At 55.7% G+C, this 21,938-nt stretch overlaps 1 long non-coding RNA gene across 1 annotated transcript; it reads right to left on the bottom strand.

Moving 5' to 3' along the window:
- Positions 1 to 5,324: 5,324 nt before the first annotated feature.
- On the bottom strand, positions 5,325 to 15,984 carry LOC137448837 (uncharacterized). Its single transcript, XR_010989231.1, has 4 exons — positions 15,890 to 15,984; positions 15,561 to 15,711; positions 13,258 to 13,398; positions 5,325 to 5,594 (listed from the first exon to the last, which is right to left on the bottom strand). It is a non-coding gene; the product is annotated as an uncharacterized lncRNA (long non-coding RNA).
- Positions 15,985 to 21,938: the final 5,954 nt, after the last annotated feature.

The following is a 21,938-nucleotide window of genomic DNA, read 5'->3' on the forward strand; positions in this document are numbered from 1 at the left end:
GGGCTGGGCTGAGATGGGCTTGCGCCTCTGCTTAGCAGGCTGGGTTGGGCTTGCGCCTCTGCTTAGGGCGCTGGGTTGGACTTGCGCCTCTGCTTAGCGGGCTGGGTTGGGCTTGCGCCTCTGCTTCGCGGGCTGGGCTGGGTTGGACTTGCGCCTCTGCTTTGCGGGCTGGGTTGGGTTGGACTTGCGCCTCTGCTTAGGGGGCTGGGTTGGGTTGGACTTGCGCCTCTACTTAGCAGGCTGGGTTGGGTTGCGCCTCTGCTTAGGGGGCTGGGTTGGGTTGGACTTGCGCCTCTACTTAGCGGGCTGGGTTGGGCTTGCGCCTCTGCTTCGCGGGCTGGGTTGGACTTGCGCCTCTGCTTAGGGGGCTGGGTTGGGTTGGACTTGCGCCTCTACTTAGCAGGCTGGGTTGGACTTGCGCCTCTGCTTAGGGGGCTGGGTTGGGTTGGACTTGCGCCTCTACTTAGCGGGCTGGGTTGGGCTTGCGCCTCTGCTTCGCGGGCTGGGCTGGGCTTGCGCCTCTGCTTAGGGGGCTGGGTTGGGTTGGACTTGCGCCTCTGCTTAGCGGGCTGGGTTGGGCTTGCGCCTCTGCTTAGCGGGCTGGGTTGGGCTGGGCTTGTGCCTCTGCTTAGGGGGCTGGGTTGGACTTGCGCCTCTGCTTAGGGGGCTGGGTTGGGCTTGCGCCTCTGCTTAGCGGGCTGGGTTGGGCTGGGCTTGCGCCTCTGCTTAGCGGGCTGGGTTGGACTTGCGCCTCTGCTTAGTGGGCTGGGCTGGGCTGGGCTTGCGCCTCTGCTTAGCGGGCTGGGCTGGGTTGGACTTGCGCCTCTGCTTAGCGGGCTGGGTTGGGTTGGACTTGCGCCTCTGCTTAGCGGGCTGGGTTGGACTTGCGCCTCTGCTTAGCGGGCTCAGTTGGGCTGTGCTGGACTTGCGCCTGTGCTTGCTGGGCTGGGCTGGACTTGCGCCTCTGCTTAGTGGGCTGGGCTGGGCTGGGCTTGCGCCTCTGCTTAGCGGGCTGGGTTGGGCTGGACTTGCGCCTCTGCTTAGCGGGCTGGGTTGAGATGGGCTTGCGCCTCTGCTTAGCGGGCTGGGTTGGGCTGGAATTGCGCCTCTGCTTAGCGGGCTGGGCTGAGATGGGCTTGCGCCTCTGCTTAGCAGGCTGGGTTGGGCTTGCGCCTCTGCTTAGGGCGCTGGGTTGGACTTGCGCCTCTGCTTAGCGGGCTGGGTTGGGCTTGCGCCTCTGCTTCGCGGGCTGGGCTGGGTTGGACTTGCGCCTCTGCTTAGGGGGCTGGGTTGGGTTGGACTTGCGCCTCTGCTTAGGGGGCTGGGTTGGGTTGGACTTGCGCCTCTACTTAGCAGGCTGGGTTGGGCTTGCGCCTCTGCTTAGGGGGCTGGGTTGGGTTGGACTTGCGCCTCTACTTAGCGGGCTGGGTTGGGCTTGCGCCTCTGCTTCGCGGGTTGGGCTGGGCTTGCGCCTCTGCTTAGCGGGCTGGGTTGGACTTGCGCCTCTACTTAGCGGGCTGGGCTGGGTTGGACTTGCGCCTCTGCTTAGCGGGCTGGGTTGGACTTGCGCCTCTGCTTAGCAGGCTCAGTTGGGCTGTGCTGGACTTGCGCCTGTGCTTGCTGGGCTGGGCTGGACTTGCGCCTCTGCTTAGCGGGCTGGGTTGGACTTGCGCCTCTACTTAGCGGGCTGGGCTGGGTTGGACTTGCGCCTCTGCTTAGCGGGCTGGGTTGGACTTGCGCCTCTGCTTAGCAGGCTCAGTTGGGCTGTGCTGGACTTGCGCCTGTGCTTGCTGGGCTGGGCTGGACTTGCGCCTCTGCTTAGTGGGCTGGGCTGGGCTGGGCTTGCGCCTCTGCTTAGCGGGCTGGGTTGGGCTGGACTTGCGCCTCTGCTTAGCGGGCTGGGTTGAGATGGGCTTGCGCCTCTGCTTAGCAGGCTGGGTTGGGCTGGAATTGCGCCTCTGCTTAGCGGGCTGGGCTGAGATGGGCTTGCGCCTCTGCTTAGCAGGCTGGGTTGGGCTTGCGCCTCTGCTTAGGGCGCTGGGTTGGACTTGCGCCTCTGCTTAGCGGGCTGGGTTGGGCTTGCGCCTCTGCTTAGCGGGCTGGGTTGGGCTGGAATTGCGCCTCTGCTTAGCGGGCTGGGCTGAGATGGGCTTGCGCCTCTGCTTAGCAGGCTGGGTTGGGCTTGCGCCTCTGCTTAGGGCGCTGGGTTGGACTTGCGCCTCTGCTTAGCGGGCTGGGTTGGGCTTGCGCCTCTGCTTAGCGGGCTGGGTTGGGCTGGAATTGCGCCTCTGCTTAGCGGGCTGGGCTGAGATGGGCTTGCGCCTCTGCTTAGCAGGCTGGGTTGGGCTTGCGCCTCTGCTTAGGGCGCTGGGTTGGACTTGCGCCTCTGCTTAGCGGGCTGGGTTGGGCTTGCGCCTCTGCTTCGCGGGCTGGGCTGGGTTGGACTTGCGCCTCTGCTTTGCGGGCTGGGTTGGGTTGGACTTGCGCCTCTGCTTAGGGGGCTGGGTTGGGTTGGACTTGCGCCTCTACTTAGCAGGCTGGGTTGGGTTGCGCCTCTGCTTAGGGGGCTGGGTTGGGTTGGACTTGCGCCTCTACTTAGCGGGCTGGGTTGGGCTTGCGCCTCTGCTTCGCGGGCTGGGCTGGGCTTGCGCCTCTGCTTAGGGGGCTGGGTTGGGTTGGACTTGCGCCTCTGCTTAGCGGGCTGGGTTGGGCTTGCGCCTCTGCTTAGCGGGCTGGGCTGGGCTGGGCTTGCGCCTCTGCTTAGCGGGCTGGGTTGGACTTGCGCCTCTGCTTAGGGGGCTGGGTTGGGCTGGGCTTGTGCCTCTGCTTAGGGGGCTGGGTTGGACTTGCGCCTCTGCTTAGGGGGCTGGGTTGGGCTTGCGCCTCTGCTTAGCGGGCTGGGTTGGGCTGGGCTTGCGCCTCTGCTTAGCGGGCTGGGTTGGACTTGCGCCTCTGCTTAGTGGGCTGGGCTGGGCTGGGCTTGCGCCTCTGCTTAGCGGGCTGGGCTGGGTTGGACTTGCGCCTCTGCTTAGCGGGCTGGGTTGGGTTGGACTTGCGCCTCTGCTTAGCGGGCTGGGTTGGACTTGCGCCTCTGCTTAGCGGGCTCAGTTGGGCTGTGCTGGACTTGCGCCTGTGCTTGCTGGGCTGGGCTGGACTTGCGCCTCTGCTTAGTGGGCTGGGCTGGGCTGGGCTTGCGCCTCTGCTTAGCGGGCTGGGTTGGGCTGGACTTGCGCCTCTGCTTAGCGGGCTGGGTTGAGATGGGCTTGCGCCTCTGCTTAGCGGGCTGGGTTGGGCTGGAATTGCGCCTCTGCTTAGCGGGCTGGGCTGAGATGGGCTTGCGCCTCTGCTTAGCAGGCTGGGTTGGGCTTGCGCCTCTGCTTAGGGCGCTGGGTTGGACTTGCGCCTCTGCTTAGCGGGCTGGGTTGGGCTTGCGCCTCTGCTTCGCGGGCTGGGCTGGGTTGGACTTGCGCCTCTGCTTAGGGGGCTGGGTTGGACTTGCGCCTCTGCTTAGGGGGCTGGGTTGGGCTTGCGCCTCTGCTTAGGGGGCTGGGTTGGGCTTGCGCCTCTGCTTAGCGGGCTGGGTTGGGCTGGGCTTGCGCCTCTGCTTAGCGGGCTGGGTTGGACTTGCGCCTCTGCTTAGCGGGCTGGGTTGGGTTGGGCTTGCGCCTCTGCTTAGCGGGCTGGGCTGGGCTTGCGCCTCTGCTTAGCGGGCTGGGCTGGGCTTGCGCCTCTGCTTAGCGGGCTGGGTTGGGTTGGACTTGCGCCTCTACTTAGCGGGCTGGGTTGGACTTGCGCCTCTGCTTAGCGGGCTGGGCTGGGCTGGGCTTGCGCCTCTGCTTAGCGGGCTGGGTTGGACTTGCGCCTCTGCTTAGCGGGCTGGGTTGGACTTGCGCCTCTGCTTAGCAGGCTCAGTTGGGCTGTGCTGGACTTGCGCCTGTGCTTAGCGGGCTGGGCTGGGCTTGCGCCTCTACTTAGCGGGCTGGGTTGGGTTGGACTTGCGCCTCTACTTAGCGGGCTGGGCTGGGCTTGCGCCTCTGCTTAGCAGGCTCAGTTGGGCTGTGCTGGACTTGCGCCTCTGCTTAGCGGGCTGGGCTGGGCTTGCGCCTCTACTTAGCGGGCTGGGTTGGGTTGGACTTGCGCCTCTACTTAGCGGGCTGGGCTGGGCTTGCGCCTCTGCTTAGCGGGCTGGGTTGGGCTGGGCTTGCGCCTCTGCTTAGTGGTTCAGCGTGCTTGCACATTACTACGGCATGCACCATGCCAAATTCCCGCGAACGCAAATCTGGCACCGTGCCAAATTCCCGCGAACGCAAATCTGGCACCGTGCCAAGTTCCCGCGAACGCAAATATTCCGCGTACGCAAATTCCCGCGAACGCAAATCTGGCACCATGCCAAGTTCCCGCGAACGCAAATATTCCGCGTACGCAAATTCCCGCGAACGCAAATCTGGCACCGTGCCAAATTCCCGCGAACGCAAATATTCCGCGTACGCAAATTCCCGCGAACGCAAATCTGGCACCATGCCAAATTCCCGCGAACGCAAATCTGGCACCGTGCCAAGTTCCTGCGAACGCAAATCTGGCACCGTGCCAAGTTCCCGCGAACGCAAATCTGGCACCGTGCCAAGTTCCCGCGAACGCAAATATTCCGCGTACGCAAATTCCCGCGAACCCAAATCTGGCACCGTGCCAAGTTCCCGCGAACGCAAATATTCCGCGTACGCGAATTCCCGCGAACCCAAATCTGGCACCGTGCCAAGTTCCCGCGATCGCAAATATTCCGCGTACGCAAATTCCCGCGAACGCAAATCTGGCACCGTGCCAAATTCCCGCGAACGCAAATCTGGCACCGTGCCAAATTCCCGCGAACGCAAATATTCCGCGTACGCAAATTCCCGCGAACGCAAATCTGGCACCGTGCCAAATTCCCGCGAACGCAAATATTATGCATAAGCAAATTCCCGCGAACGCAAATCTGGCACCGTGCCAAGTTCCCGCGAACGCAAATATTACGCATAAGCAAATTCCCGCGAACGCAAATCTGGCACCGTGCCAAATGCCCGCTTTCAAGTATTTCTGTGTGCTCAAATTTACTGCATTTGTATTGGTGTGTCTATGCAAATTACCATGTGTCTTCTATGGGTGTGTTCGCCCAGGGCGGATTATCTCTTATTCCTAGTTTCTCCACAAATATATCATGGAATATCCATGAATCTATCTGGTAATCCCTGGACCTGGTCAGTTGAAAATCCCCCCCACCCCCTCCAAAGGAAACTCATCAGCCCCTCTCTGATTGAAGCAAAAGGATGATTTATTTACAAGCACAGTTACAGGCTCCAGGGGCATGCAAGGAGGAGCTGCAAACATAGAACAGTTACAATAGCTACCAACAATTACAATTAATGAACAGCACAAGAGCCCCCACAGACACCTCTTCCAAGGCATTTCCTCAGCTGCCAATACTTTCCCCCAACATAGCAGCAGCAGTCCCTTGTCCCTCTCTTCAGAATCTCTTCTCTTCCAGCTGGCAGCAGCAACTCTCAGTTTGTACACCTGAAGTTACCACAGTGGGAAGGACATGGCATATCTGAGAACACCTGGGAATAACAAGGAATATCTTAGGATAAGAGGGAACACCTGCAGATGATAGGGAGCATTGAGGCAAGGGGTTGCTTTCAAACCTCCACCCTTTCATTCAGAGGCATGAGTTCAGTCCAGACCAGCCCCCGGACATGCAAGCCCAGCCCAGCCCAGCCCTCAGAGACACAAGTCCAGCCCAGCCCAGCCCAACCCTCAGAGGCACGAGCCCAGCCCAGCGAGGTGCGAGCCCAGCCTTAAGAGGCATGAGCCCAGCCCAGCCCTCAGAGATGCAGGCCCAGCCCAGCCCAGCCCTCGGAGATGCGAGTCCAGCCCAGCCCAACCCTCAGAGGCACGAGCCCAGCCCAGCCCTCGGAGACACGAGTCCAGCTCAGCCCAACCCTCAGAGGCACAAGCCCAGCCCAGCCCTCAGAGACGTGAGTCCAGCCCAGCCCAACCCTCAGAGGCACAAGCCCAGCCCATCCCAACCCTCAGAGGCGCGAGCCGAGCCCAGCCCAGCCCAGCGAGGCGCGAACGCAGCTGAGCCCAGCCCTGAGAGGCGCGAGTCCAGCCCAGCCCAGCAAGGCACGAGTCCAGCCCGAGTCCAGCCCAGCCCAGCCCTCAGAGACGCGAGCCCAGCCCAGCCCTCGGAGATGCAAGTCCAGCCCAGCCCTCAGAGGTGCGAGCCCAGCCCAGCTCAGCCCTGAGAAGCGCGAGTCCAGCCCAGCCCAGCGAGGTGCGAATCCAGCCCAGCCCAACCCTGAGTTGCAAGTCGAGTCCAGCCCAGCCCTGGGAGACACGAGTCCAGCCCAGCCCAACCCTGAGAGGCACGAGCCCAGCCCAGCCCAGCCCTCAGGAGACACGAGTCCAGCCCAGCCCAGCGAGGCGCAAATCCAGCCCAGCCCAACCCTGAGTTGCAAGTCGAGTCCAGCCCAGCCCTCGGAGACGCGAGTCCAGCCCAGCCCAACCCTGAGAGGCGCGAGTCCAGCCCAGCCCAGCGAGGCGCAAGTCCAGCCCAGCCCAACCCTGAGAGGCGCGAGTCCAGCCCAGCCCAGCGAGGCGCAAGTCCAGCCCAGCCCAACCCTGAGAGGCACAAGGCCAGCCCAGCCCAGCGAGGCGCAAGTCCAGCCCAGCCCAACCCTGAGAGGCGCGAGTCCAGCCCAGCCCAGCAAGGCGCGAGCCCAGCCCAGCCCAACCCTGAGTTGCAAGTCGAGTCCAGCCCAGCCCAACCCTGAGAGGCACAAGCCGAGCCCAGCCCAGCCCAACCCTCAGAGACATGAGCCCAGCCCAGCCCTCAGAGAAACGAGTCCAGCCCAGCCCTGAGAGGCACGAGCCCAGCCCAGCCCAGCCCAGCCCTCAGAGACGCGAGCCCAGCCCAGCCCTCGGAGACGCAAGTCCAGCCCAGCCCAACCCTCAGAGGTGCGAGCCCAGCCCAGCCCAACCCTCAGAGGTGCGAGCCCAGCCCAGCTCAGCCCTGAGAAACGCAAGTCCAGCCCAGCCCAGCGAGGCGCGAATCCAGCCCAGCCCAGCCCAACCCTGAGTTGCAAGTCGAGTCCAGCCCAGCCCTGGGAGACACGAGTCCAGCCCAGCCCAACCCTGAGAGGCATGAGCCCAGCCAGCCCAGCCCTCGGAGACGCGAGTCCAGCCCAGCCCAACCCTGAGAGGCGCGAGTCCAGCCCAGCCCAGCGAGGCGCAAGTCCAGCCCAGCCCAACCCTGAGAGGCGCGAGTCCAGCCCAGCCCAGCGAGGCGCGAGTCCAGCCCAGCCCAGCAAGGCGCAAGCCCAGCCCAGCCCTCGGAGACGCAAGTCCAGCCCAGCCCAACCCTCAGAGTTGCAAGCCCAGCCCAGCTCAGCCCTGAGAAGCGCGAGTCCAGCCCAGCCCAGCGAGGCGCGAATCCAGCCCAGCCCAACCCTGAGTTGCAAGTCGAGTCCAGCCCAGCCCAACCCTGAGGGGCACGAGCCCAGCCCAGCCCTCAGAGAAACGAGTCCAGCCCAGCCCAACCCTGAGAGGCATGAGCCCAGCCAGCCCAGCCCTCAGAGACGCGAGTCCAGCCCAGCCCAACCCTGAGAGGCACGAGTCCAGCCCAGCCCTGCGAGGCGCAAGTCCAGCCCAGCCCAGCCCTTGGAGACACGAGTCCAGCCCAGCCCAGCCCTGAGAGGCACGAGCATAGCCCAGCCCAGCCCAGCCCTCCGTGGCACGAGCCCAGCCCAGCCCAGCCCTAGAAGACACAAGTCCAGCCCAGCCCAGCCCTAAGAGGTGCGAGTCCAGCCCAGCCCAGCCCAGCCCTCCGTGGCACGAGCCCAGCCCAGCCCGGCCCTAGAAGACACAAGTCCAGCCCAGCCCAGCCCTAAGAGGTGCGAGTCCAGCCCAGCCCAGCCCAGCCCAGCCCTCCGTGGCACGAGCCCAGCCCAGCCCGGCCCTAGAAGACACAAGTCCAGCCCAGCCCAGCCCTAAGAGGTGCGAGTCCAGCCCAGCCCAGCCCAGCCCAGCCCTCCGTGGCACGAGCCCAGCCCAGCCCGGCCCTAGAAGACACAAGTCCAGCCCAGCCCAACCCTGAGAGGCGCGAGTCCAGCCCAGCCCAGCCCTGAGAGGTGCGAGTCCAGCCCAGCCCAATCCTGAGAGGCGCGAGCCCAGGCCAGCCCAGCAAGGCGTGAGTCCAGCCCAGGCCAGCCCTGAGAGGTGCGAGTCCAGCCCAGCCCAGCCCAGCCCTTGGAGACGCGAGTCCAGCCCAGCCCAACCGTTGGCAGCATGAGTCCAGCCCAGCGAGGCACGAGTCCAGCCCAGCGCAAGGCCCGCCCGCTGCTAGTCCCTTGCCACCCTACTGAAGACTAGTCTTGCTGGCTGAGGCAGAAGCCCAACCTCTCCCCCCGTCCGAGCCCACAGCGTAAAAAACAGTCAGACACGCAAGAGCAGCAAAAGACTTTGCATAGTTAGTTTCAGAGCAGCTCCAAGCTGAGCCGGATCCTGAGCTCCTCCAGGCTGGAGTGTCAGTGTGCCTCACACTGGGGCTCCTCTCATTCCAGTTCACAACAGAGTGGGGCGAAAAGGCAAAATCTCTCTGCAGCCTTCCTGCAGAAGCCCTGCAGGCACTACAAGGCAGCTGGGAGGTCTGCCACACTCTTCTCCAGGCTGAGCACCCCCAGCTCTCTGAGCCTGGCCCATCAGCAGATGTGCTCCAGTCCTCGGATCATCTTTGTGGCCTCCTCTGGACTTGCTCAAGCCCCTCTTTGTCCTTCTCTTGCTGGGGATACCAGACCTTGAGGCAGTACTGCAGGTGAGAGCTCAGCAGGACAGAACCCAGGGTCTCTCCCACCCTGCTGCCCACACTCCTCTGGCTGCAGAGGAAAAGAGAAACAGTTACAGAAAAACTCTTCCTCTCCTCCCAGGCCAGGCAGGGATAGATTCTCAGCTCCCCAAGACAGCAAAACCCAAAGTGTGACCTTCCCTCACCCCCCCCCCGACCCGCTTTTGTCCCAGTGCAAATCATTTAGCTGCAGAGCAATGTTCTTCCTTCTGCCCTGGCTGCACACTGCCTTGTGGAATATTCTCTGCTCCCAGGGTGCTAAGCCCTGTGCCCTCCTGTAGGCTAATAGAATGGGATGGGCAGCGCTTCTTCCCTCAAGCAGGTCTGGGGCTTCTTTCTTCCGCCCGGCCCCTGCAGGGCAGCTCCAAGTGCTCGAGGAACTGCTAAGGGCACAGCAGCTTGGCCACCCTCCCACCCTCCACACACCAGGGCAGCTGAGGTGTAAACACGGGCCTGGGGGGGTAGTGTCTCCATGGAGCCTGTGCCTGCGGTTGAGCTCCAGCATTTGCTTCTTCCCCTGATGACCCCTCCCCAGCCGAGAAGGGGGCAGGAGAGAAGCCCCACAGGGGGAAGGGAAAAGGGGTTGAAGGAACTCCCCAAATGAGGAGCAATATCAAAGCAAAGTCTAGGAAGGGATACTCACCGAGGGGCAGCAGGCGCAGCACTGAGGGGCAGCAGGAGGAGAAGCCCCAACAGGAAGCCCAAGCAGAAGCTACCCCTCCCCAGCAAACTTCCCCCTTTATAGTGGTTGTGGTGCTACAAGCACCACCTGTAGCCAACTGCAGACAGCTGTGCTCTGGCCCAGAGCAGCTGATGGGGTCTGAAGACAAGGGCTGGCCTGGGCTGGTCCCAGCCAAGTAGGACACTTACATAAAATCTTTGCTCCTGCTTGTGGCATCTGGTGGTGGGTCCACGGCACATTGAATTGATTTGTCTCCTCAGAGCTAAGTCAATCTCCTAGCTGGTCCTAAGAAATTTGAGGGGCTAGAAGACTCACCTCTTACTAAATATATCCTCTACTAAATGCACAAGCAGCTCACGAAAGGAGCTAGATCTGGCATCATATTCTGCTCCAAAATCTAAGAAATTATAGCTGTCCTTAAGAATCTCATCTGTCAAAGGACAAAAAAACCACCACCACCAAAACATCATCTTGGACATGGAAAAAAAAAATGTCTCAGGAAACTCAAAGGTTACCTGTGGTGCAGAAGTGCTTTTGAGCCCCCCAGAGATCTTGAAACCTTGAGTCCTGTGTCCAGTTCTGGGGCCCTCAGGTTAGGAAAGATGTTGAGTTGCTGGAAGGTGTCCAGAGAAGAGCAAGAAAGCTGGGGAGGGGTCTGGAGCACAGCCCTGTGAGGAGAGGCTGAGGGAGCTGGGGTTGCTTAGCCTGGAGAAGAGGAGGCTCAGGGGAGACCTTCTTGCTGTTTCCAACTCCCTGGAGTGAGGTTGTAGCCAGGTGTGGGTTGGTCTTTTCTCCCAGGCACCCAGCAGCAGAACAAGAGGACACAGTCTCAAGCTGTGCCAGGGGAGGTTTAGGCTGGAGGTTAGGAAGACATTCATCACAGAGAGAATGATTGCCCATCAGAATGTGCTGCCCAGGGAGGTGGTGGAGTCCCCATCTCTGGAGGTGTTCAAAAAGGCTTGGATGTGGCACTTGGAGCCATGGTTTAGTTGTCAGGAGGTATTAGGTTGGACTTGATGACCTCTGATGTCTTTTCCAACCTTACTGATTCTATGTGCCCCCTACCCTCCCCCCCCAAAAAAAAAACCCACAACCAACAAACCAAACACAAAAAAAAGACTGCACCTCACATATTAGCATGACTCAGGTTGTTGCTGGAGCTTCAGTGGGCAGAAAGATCTCACTCAGTTGGGTGGACCACAGCAATAGAGATTGTATAAAATGATTGGGGGATTTGGGTGTAGCCGAATCAAGACTACATTCATTCATTCACTTTCTTGTGATGGGAGGAGTGGAAGAGGTTGCCCAGACAGGCTGAGGGAGCTGGGGTGGTTCAGTCTGGAGAAGAGAAGGCTCTGAGGAGACCTTATTGCGGCCTTCCAGTATCTGAAACTGGTGAGGGATTTTTTTGATATCAGGTAGTGATAGGAGTGGGGGGAATGGATCCAAGCTAGGAAAGAGGAGATTTAGATTAGACAGTAGGAGGAAGTTCTTCCCCATGAGGGTAGTGAGACACTGGCACAGGTTGCCCAGGGAAGTGATGGAAGCCTCATCCCTGCGGGCATTCAAGCTCAGCCTTGATGTGGCCCTGGGCAGCCTGCTGCTCTAGTTGGATATGTTCCTGCTGCCTGCAATGGGGTTGCACAGGATGAGCTTTGAAGGTCCCTTCCAACCTGATGCCACCTCTGAATCTGCGTTGTTGCAGAACAAAGGCAGGCCTTAAAGACAAAAGAATTCTGAAGTAATTTAGACATTCCTCCCCACCCCCAAGATCAGTGTGTTTCCACTGATCATCCAGAGCAGGGCATGATTTGTGTTGAAAGCACAGTTAAACCCTTGGGAACAGAAGGACTAAATCCCCTTTTCCATGCTTAGAACCCAAAAGCAGATCTCCAAAATCTGTCCTCCACTACAGCATAGATGTGGGGTGGGAGGAGGAGGAGGAGGGGGATCTGAAAGCTTCAGCTGCTGTATTTCTAGGAGGAAAAGTTTCCAAACTATTTTAGTTCCTGCTGTACAGAACTGAACATGCTGCAGCCCGTTAGCTGAAGAACTCAGAGAGGATGGAAACATGACCACCAGTCTGCCTAGGAAGCAGAGGGGAAAGACTGAAATAGAGGCTTGGCAGTGAGAACTCAACCCAGAGCACTGGTGGGAGATTGTCTTTCATCTGCTGAGAGAGAAATGCTTAGGGCCAGTCTTCAGCAAAGTGTTTTGAGTTGGTAGATACTTTCTTCAGACCACGAGATACTCAAGACACAAACCCATAAATAGCCTCCCTTTGCCTATTTGCACAGCTTCACAGATTGCACTGGGTTGGAAGGGACCTCAAAGGTCCTCTTGTCCAACCCCCCTGCACTCAGTGAGCAAGGGCATAGATGAACGTAAGGCTTCAGCACAAAACCCAATTGTTAGGGTTGGAAGGGACCTCAAGGTTCAGCCAGTTTCAACCACCCCTGCCACGGCCAGGGACACCTTACACTACAGCAGGTTGCTCACAGCCACATCCAGCCTGGCTACAAAAAATTCCAGGGATGAGGCTTCCCCCACCTCCCTGGGCAACCTGTGCCAGTGTCTCACCACCCTCATGGGGAAGAGCTTCTTCCTCACATCCAATCTGAATCTCCCTTCCTCTAGCTGGGATCCATTCCCTCCAGTCCTATCACTACTTGACACCCTAACAAGTCCCTCCCCAGCTTCCTTGTATCCTGCCCATGGAAGGTGGGGATGAAACTAGATGATCTTCAGGGTCCCTTCCAACCCAAACCGTTCTGTGAGTCCAACAACTGCAGTGCAGAGAGGATTTGCCTAAGCTTTACAGGCCCTGACTCCTGTTCAACAGTGGTGTAGTTCCAACTACAGCAGAAAGCTGAGAGTAGGGCTGCAAACCTTCCCAGGAAACAAATCAGGCTGCACTCAGAGCACTGCTGACCCAGTTGTGCTGTTATTAATAACCCAGCTGGGTCAGGTTTAGCACCAGCCTGGCTGCTTGTGCACCACACAGCACTTACAGATGTGCCTTCAGTGTGTGAGCAGCAACCTTCAGTGCCTTTTCATGTGGAGATCGTGCTGCTCAGAAAGTGCTGGACACTTTTGTTTTCCCAATGTGTTCCATACTGAGAAATATTAAGGACATGCTGAAACCTGCTCTCTTTGCCTGCTGACTCCATTGCTTCACACTGAAACACAGCTTGTCTTCCACCAGCAAGTTGCCACATGTGCTTAGGATGATTGAATTGTTTCAGCTGGAAAATGCTGGAATGGAATTGGAAAAGAATATTGGACTTGATGCTCTCAGAGCTCTTTTCCAACCTTAATGATTCCATGATTCTGTTCCATGAGTCCAACCATTCTCTAACTCTACCAAATCTGGTGCTAAACCATTTCCCTCAGCACCACATCTCTGCCTCTCTTAAACCCCTCCATGGATGGGGATTCAGCCACCACCCTGGGGAACCTTTGAGAACCCTTCCAACATGGAAGTTTCTTCTGATATCCAAAGTAAACCTCCCCTGGTGCAACTTGAGGCCATTTCCACTTTGCTGCTCAGTGTTGGTGTAATGGTGCAAACCAGACTGAACCCAGCAGGAGAGTACTCACTTGTGCACCCTGCCTCACCATAAGAGCAAGCAGACATTGGCATCATCTCCCCAGGGAAGCAGTGGAGTCCTCTCCACTGGACAGGTTTAAGACTCACCTTGCCAGGGTGCTGGACCAGCTCATTGCAACTCCACTGTCACCTAGAAAGCTTGGTCCAGACGATCCTTGAGGTCTCTTCCAAGCTGGTCTTCTGGGGTTCAGATGTGGGTAGAGCACTGATGAGACCTTTGGCATCGTACTACATTTGAATAGAAAGAGAGTCAGAACTCTTTGCATTAAGTTGATGAAAAGGGGCTTTAATTTGCCTGCCACTGTGGCCTGCTGGCACTCAGTGTGCCCTGTGCTACCTCTCCAGGCCTTCAGCTGCAGCAAGCTTCAGGTTTTTAGGGGGCTCAGCTACCCAACATTGTTGCAGCTGCTGTGTTAGAGGACATTGAGGGAGCTGAGCTCACAGAATCATTAAGGGTGGAAAAGACCTCCAAACTCAGCCTCCCCTGGTGCAGCTTGAGGGCATTTCCTCTTGTCCTATCACTCACTACTTGGAAGCTCAGACTGGAATTTATCTCAATCCAGTTGAAAATCCATATTCCCTAGATGTATATAGAAAAAGCAACTACTTTTTCTTTAGAATAAACCTTTATTAGAATAAACCAAACCAGGTTGGAAGAGACCTTCAAGATCATCGTGTCCAACCCATCAACCAATCCAACCCACCCAAACAGCTAACCCATGGCACCAAGCACCCCATCAAGGGAGGTGGAGGGAGGGAAGACCTCATTTTGTCACCAGTTCAAATAGACATCAGCGATTGTGTAACACCATCTGCAGTTCCTCTGCCTCTGTCTTCCTCTTACACACATATAGAGAGAGAAAGATCTCCCTTTGACAAATCTCAGTGCTAAACAAAATATGGCCCAGGACTTCTCAGCCTAGGGAAGCAGTACCTGCAGGAAATCCAACCAAGTAACCATAGATCGTTCCAACAGCACTTTCAGGCTCACAGGATGTCAGGGGTTGGAAGGGACCCAAAGAGATCATCAAGTACAACCCCCCTGCCAGAGCAGAACCACAGAATCCAGCACAGGTCACAGGAACACATCCAGACAGGGCTGGAAAGTCTCCAGAGAAGGAGACTCCACAACCTCTCTGGGCAGCCTGCTCCAGTGCTCTGTGACCCTTACAGTAATGAAGTCCCTCCTCATGTTAAGGTGGAACCTCCTGTGCTGCAGCTTACATATATTGCTCCTTGTCCTATCCCAGGGTGCAACTGAGCAGAGCCTGTCCCCTCTCTCCTGACCCCCAGCCCTCAGATATTCATACATATTTATTAAATCCCCTCTCAGTCTTCTCCAGATTAAAAAGCCCCAGGTCCCTCAGCCTCTCCTCCCCAGGCAGTGCTCCAGGGCCCTCATCATCCTTATTGCCCTCTAGCTGGACCCTCTCCAGCAGATCCCTGTCCCTCTTCAGCTGGGGAGCCCAACACCCAGGATAGCACACCCAAGGCTGTTTAAAAAGGATATTTTGTGGTGGTGTTGCTGGCAACAAAAAATCAAGTGCTAAAAAAGTTCTTTGCTGCATGGACTCTTGGTAATGGGATGTGACTGAACCCAGGATCCTCTGGGGAGTTAAACTCTGACCTGGTCATTACTGAACTTCAGCTTATACTCTGCAGTATGACCTGGAAAGGAGGAGAGACTAAGTGGTGCTACAAGGGATGAGAGGAAGATAACATGCTAGAAAACACTGATTTGAACTAGATGACCTTTGAAATCCCTTCACAGAATCACAGAATGGTCTGGGTTGGAAGGGAGCTCCAAAGCTCATCCAGTCCAACCCCCTGCAGTCAGCAGGAACTTCCTCCACCAGATGAGGTTGCACACAGCCTTGTCCAGCCTCATCTTGAATACCTCCAGGGATGGGGCCACAACCACCACCCTGGGCAACCTGTTCCAGTGTTCACTGCCCTCGTGGTTCAGAACTTGGTCTTAACATCCAATCTATATCTGCTCTGCCCTAGTTTTCAGCCATTGCCTCTCACTTGATCACTGCAGTCTCTCTTCATCCTTCTGGCCCCTTCAGGTACTGGCAGGCTGCTATTAGGTCTCCCCCAGAGCCTTCTTTTCCCCAGACTGAATACCCCCTGCTCCCTCAGCCTGTCCTCATAGCAGAGCTGCTCCAACCCCCTGATCATTTCCATGGCCTCCTCTGGACCTGCTCCCTCTCCTTGCTATATTGAGGGCTCCAGACCTGGATGCAGCACTGCAGGTGAGGTCTCACCAGAGCTGAGTGGCAGGATCCCCTCTCCCCATCTGCTGGCCACACCTCTCTGGATGCAGCCCTTCCAATCCAAACCACTCTATGATGCACCTTTGGAGTGCAATGGATTAAACATTGGCCTACCTGTAATGCTAATGAGTCCTTACAGTGGAGATTTAGGGCAAAGCTGTAGAGACACAAACAGAGAAGGCCCTTTTCCATTTCCTTCCCTGATAGCTATGAATTTCTTCCTAGTCAGTGCTCTTCTCTGGGAGATGTCATCCTGAGCTTCCTCCTGCAAGAGCATAAATCCCTTCAGTGCTGGTAAGACATAAAAGGGGTTTTGCACAGGCCAAACCAACCCCCAACCAAACAACAAACAAAACCAAGCCTCAGGCTGCACCAGGTGAAAGGTTCTCTGATGCCCTGGCTCCTCTCTGGTCCCCACAGTTGCTAGGCAATGCTGTACTTACAGAGCAGATCTAACAAAAGGTTTGCTTCCTTCTTCAGAGCAGGCTCCCATCTGTCACAGCATCAGCACTCTGCTTCCCACTGGGCTGTGCAAAGGGATGTGGAGATCTCTGGTGGCAGTCAGCAGGTGGGAGACAGTGAGAATCGATAGGAGACTTGCAGGTCCTCACCCCATAGCTCAAACTTGGGCTGTGTCCCTGGACCTTGGGCCCTCCCTACAAGACAGACACTGAGGTGCCGGAGTGTGCCCAGAGAAGGGCAACAAAGCTGGGGAAGGCTCTGGAGAACAGGGCTGGGGAGGAGCAGCTGAGGCTGAGCAACTGGGGCTCATCCCCAAGAGATGTGGAATTTAAGAAACATTTCTCAGTGTTTTCTTGGAGATGAGCTTAGGCAGCTACCAGGAAGCTGGAGATGTCCAATTTACAGAGTCATAGAATGGTCTGGGTTGGAAAGGACCTCCAAAGCTCATCCAGTCCAACCCCCTCTGCAGTCAGCAGGGACATCCTCAACTAGATCAGGCTGCCCAGAGCAACTTGCATGCTTTACAAGCAGAAAACAATGCACTCAACCTCAGGATCCAGGTCCTTACATGCTGCAAGGGTGACCAAAAAGAATTAATCTTTGCCTTTTAATGGCTCCAACTCTTAGGGGTTGAAATACTGTTTAAAGTCAGCTTCTCACAATCCAATCTGAGGGCCAGCGCCAAAGCTTGGTGGCTTTTAGCAGCATCAATTCCACGATTTATTGCTTTATGTCCCTAGGCTGGTGACTCAGGAAACTGCAAAAGGTGATGCCTGAAGGACCTCATGGTAGCACAAAGGAACTGGAATTGATTAGCAGTATAGGTTCAGTTTCTCGTTTCTTGTCTCCTTGGGCCTAACCACTTCATTTTCCTGCCCTTCTCCAGAAGTGTGTGTTAGGGAAAAGATTGTTACAGCTCTGGTTTTAGTAATTAGCTTCTTCAATCAGGGAAGAATTAGCTATGGTTTCTGAAGCCAGATGGGTAGAATCCATTCTGTTCAATTTAGAATGCTAACTAAAGTGCTGTCTGGCCAATGCTTCAAAGCACAGAACTCTGCCTCTCACAGAACCACTGAATGGTAAGGGTTGGAAGGGACCTCTACAGATCACCCAGTCCAAGCCTCCCACCAGAGCAGGTTCCCCTAGAGCAGGCTGCACAGGATGGTGCCCAGGTGGCTTTTGAATGAGTCCAGTGATGTAGGCTCCACCACCTCTCTGGGCAGCCTGTTCCAATGCTCCACCTACCCTCAATGGAAAGAAGTTCCTCCTCATGCTGAGGGAGAACTTCCTGGGTTTAAATGTTGTGCAACTACTTCTTGCCTGAGCACCCCCAAAACAGCCACCTGGCCCCATCTTCCTGACACCCACCCTTGAAGTATTGATCAACACTGATGAGCTCTCCCTTCAATCTGCTTTTCTCCAGGCTATAAAACCCCAAGTCCCTCAACCCTTCTTCATAAGAGAGAGGTTCCAGTCACCTCCTCAGCTTTGCAGCCCTCAGCTGTACCCTCTCCAACAGTCCCCTGTTGAACTGGGGGGAGCCCAGAACTGGATACAATACTCTAGGTGTGGCTTACCCAGGGCAAAGTGGAGGGGAAAGAGAACCTCTCTCAACCTGCTGTCCAAATTCTTCTTGCTGCATGCCAGGAACCTCTCACAGCTGTCTAGGTTCTTTCTCCAGCCTGAAAAAAAGTAAACAGCAGACAGAGGCACCTCTGCAGGCCAGTTAGACCCAGTCAGTTCTCCAAGTGAAGGTCTCACATCTTTCCAGTGATTGCATCAAAGACTTAAGACACCCCAGAGAACAATAAAATTATTGTAAATTAGGCAGCAGATTTAGGTAGATTAAGTTATCCTTCTGAAAAGCCTCCCTCCAGCCTTCCTGCAGGATCCCTTGGGGTACTGGAGGGCAGCCTGGAGCCTTCTCTTCTCCAGGCTGAACACCCCCAGCTCCCTCAACCTATCCTGACACCAGAGCTGCTCCAGTCCTTGGATCATCTTTGTGGCCTCCTCTGCACTCACTCCAGCAGCTCTGTGTCCTCCTTATGCTGGGGATACCAGAACTGGAGGCAGGATTGGAGATGAGGTCTCAGCAGGGCAGAGACAAGAGGCAGCATCTTCTCTCTTGCCCTGCTGCCCACACTCCTCTGGCTGCAGCACAGCACACAGCTGCCTGCTGGGCTGCAGGAGGGCACTACACCCAGGCTCAATTTTTAGTGTGAAATAACTCTACATCAATCTGATAATGACATTAATAGTGATATTATTATTATTAAATCAGGGTTCAGAATCATCTAGCTCAGCATCAGCTCCCTGAAGGGAGGTTGTAGCCAGGAGGGGGTTGGTCTCTTCTCCCAGGCAAGCAGCAACAGAACAAGAGGACAAACTCTCAAGCTGTGGCAGGGGAGGTTTGGGCAGGAGGTGAGGAGAATGTTTTACCCAGAAAGAGAGATTGGCCATTGGGATGTGCTGCCCAGGGAGGTGGTGGAGTCCCCATCCCTGGAGGTGTTCAAGAGGAGACTTGATGGGATGCTTGGTGCCGTGGTTTAGTTGATTAGATGGTGCTGGGTGATAGGTTAGACTGGATGATCTCGAAGGTCTCTTCCAACCTGGTGAATTCTGTATTCTGCCCTCCTTACCTGGTGAGCACACAGCCTGCACACTTGCTCTGGATGAGGCTCTGATGCTGAATGCAAGCTTTTAACCTTCTGAAATTTCAGTCTCAGCTGGTCCCAGAGAGCAGGTGGCACTGCTGGGTGATGGGTTGCACTTGATGATCTCAAAGGTCTTTTCCAAACTGGTTAATTCTATCCTCTCCTCTCCCCTCCTATGGTTGTAACCCAATGGCTGCCTTTTGGGGACCAGTAGCCAGCTGATGAAAAGGTGTTAGGCCACTTGCAAATATTCCAGGCTACTTAATCTTGACTTGGAAATGCCTCTGCTGGAAGAACACACTGTTGCTCAATACTTGGAAGTAATCCAGCATAAGAAGTACGCAGAGGTGTTGGAGCAGCTCCAGAGGAGGCCACAGGGCTGGTCCAGGGGCTGGAGCACCTCTGCTGTGGGCTGGAGGAGCTGGGGATGTTCAGCCTGGAGAAGAGAAGACTCCAGGGGGACCTTGGAGATGCCTTCCAATAGCTGAAGGGAGCCTACAGGAAGGCTGCAGAGGAACTTCTCATGCAGGTGTCTAGAGGCAGGACAAGGGGAAAGGGTTTGAAGCTGAGGGAGGGTAGGGTTGGCCTGGATCTTAGAAGTTCTTCAATACAAGGGTGGTGAGACCCTGGAACAGGCTGCCCAAGGAGGTTGTGGATGCCTCCTCCTTGAGGCTGTTCAAGGCCAGGCTGGGTGAGGACTTGAGCAGCTGAGCCTAGCTGAGAGGTGTCCCTGCCCACGGCAGGGGGGTTGGGGTTAATGATCTCCGAGATCCCTTCCGACCTGAACCATTCTGTGATTCTATGTGCTGGAAATTTTCTGGGCTGGAAAAAGCTCCTTCCCAAGCTGTGTGTGTGTGGAATTTAAAAAGATTGAAAGTATCAATTTTCCAGCTTTTGTCTTTAATTTACCACAGCCACTTAAACCTCTCTGTTCTCCTAAAACCGAGCCTGCAATGAAGAAATGGATTCGCTTCGGTAGAAGAAAGCAAGATCCTCCCTAGCCCAGCAATTACTGCTTGCATAGCAAGAGGCCCCTGCTTTTAATAAAGACACTTAGCTGAGGCTGGCAGCCTTTGAAGCATGAATCAGAACTTCAAGATCTTAAGAATCCAGTGTGACCAATCTCCAAAAGGCGAAAAGAAGCTGTTCTGGGGTTTGGTTGTGTTTTTTTCCATCACAGAATGAGACCTCTGTTAAACAAGCAGCAAGGAAGCCTTTTTGTTGCATTGTCAGTCCACCTAAAACCCACAAAGTGCTGGAGAACTTGGGAAACTCCAGTGATCACAGAATCACAGAATGGTTTGGGCTAGAAGTGACCTCCAAAGCTCATCCAGTCCAACTCCTCTGCAGTCAGCAGGGACATCCCCTACTAGATCAGGTTGCCCAGGGGCTCACTGAGTCTTACCTTGAATATCTCCAGGGATGGGGCCACAACCACCTCCCTGGGCAACCTGGTGCAGTGTTCCACCACTCTCAAGGTGCAGAACTTGTTCCTCACATCCAATCTCAATCTACTCTGCTCTCATTTCAAGCCATTGCCCCTGGTCCTGTCTCTGCAGCCTTCTTGAACCCTTCAGGTTCTGGGAGGTTGCTGTTATGTCTCCTTGGAGCTTCTCTTCTCCAGTCTGAACACCCTCAGCTCCCTCAGCATGTCCTTGTAGCAGAGGTTCCCAACCCCCTGATCATTCTTGTGGCCTCCTCTAGACCTGCTCCATCAGGTCCATGTGCTTCCTGTATTGAGGGCTCCAGAGCTGGACACAGCACTGTAGGTGAGGTCTTACCAGTGCAGAGCAAAGTGGCAGGATCACCTCTCTGGATCTGCTGGGAACACTGTTTTGAATGCAGCCCAGGATGTGATAGTTAATGGAGTGGACTTGAACTTTCTAATCATTAAAACCATCAAAAAATGGCCTGAGAGTCCTGGATGTTGTTGTCAGGTAGCTACCAGCTCACATCCAACACAAAACATACTTCAGGTCACACAAGTAGTTCTCCCATTAAAATTTCCAGGTCTTTCCAACCCCATGTGGAGCATTTTCTTTCTTCCACTGGGCAGGGGTGAAGAGCAGCATCTGTCTTGCTTCCTATAAACCCAAGCCATGAACCTTGATTGACTAACTCCTCATGCAACCTGTGGCATCCATTTGTGAGGCTGGCAGCAGGCATTTTAGCTTTGTGCCACACAACCTGTACATAGAATACAGAATTAACCAGGTTGGAAAAGACCTTTGAGATCTTCAAGTCCAACCTACCACCCAACACCATCTAATCAACTAAACCATGGCACTAAGTACCTTCTCCAGTCTCCTTTTAAAGATTTCCAGGGATGGTGACTCCACCACCTCCCTGGGCAGCACATTCCAGTGGCCAACAACTCTCTCTGGAAAGAACTTTCTCCTCACATCCAGCCTAAACCTCCCCTGGCACAGCTTGAGACTGTGTCCTCTTGTTCTGGGTGCCTGGGAGAAGAGACCAAAAGGAAGCTATGCTGCTCATACTTCTGGCATGAGAAGCCAGGAGACAAAGAATCATAGAACCATTCTGGTTTGAAAAGACTTTTAAGGTCATCCAGTCCAACCATTCTCTAGCTCTACCAAAGCTGGTAGACACAGCTTGAGACTGTGTCCTCTCCTTCTGTCACAGGGAGAAGAGACCAACCCCCACCTAGCTACAACCTCCCTTCAGAGTCAAACCTCAGGAGACATGGATTAACTAAGATGCAAAAAAAAAAGGTAAGTCAAGGCAGTGAGTTGTTCTTGTCCTGTCATTGGGCATCACCAAGCAGAGCCTGGCTCCATCCTCTTGCCACTCACCTGAGGTCCTTCTTGAACTATGGGGCCCAGAACTGGATACAGTATTGCAGATGCAGCCTGACCAAGGCAAAGGAGAGCCTCTCTCGACCTACTAATCACAGCCCTTCTAATTCACCCCAGGCTTTTTAGCTTCATGCCCCAGCATCAGAGCCAAACCTCATGAGAAATGGATTAACCTGGATGCAAAGGAAAAGACAACAAGACAAAGCAGCGAATTCTCCTTCAGTTTTAGCACAGCCACGCTGTGATCTCTGTCACAACACAGATGGACTTCAGTTTTAGCACAGCCACATTGTGATCTCTGACACCACAGATGGATGTGAGACAAAAAAACAACCAAACAACAACAACAACAAACCCTATCCCCTGTCACCTGAGGAATTCTGGACAGTCAGGAAGGCTGGAGGAGAATTTGTTCTGGTGACAGCTGGAGGGGCCTGGAAGGCTGTCAGTTCCAATCTAGTCAGGCTGCAGATGAATTCCCACATGCAAGATGCAGGTGTAGGCATGCAAGCTTTGGAAGCCACCCAATCTGCTCTGGTCAGCAGGGGAGGTGACAGTTG

The sequence above is a fragment of the Melanerpes formicivorus genome, unplaced genomic scaffold, assembly GCF_026170545.1.
Source record: "Melanerpes formicivorus ecotype bairdi unplaced genomic scaffold, bMelFor1.0.p_v2 SCAF_26, whole genome shotgun sequence".
Lineage (NCBI taxonomy): Eukaryota > Metazoa > Chordata > Aves > Piciformes > Picidae > Melanerpes > Melanerpes formicivorus.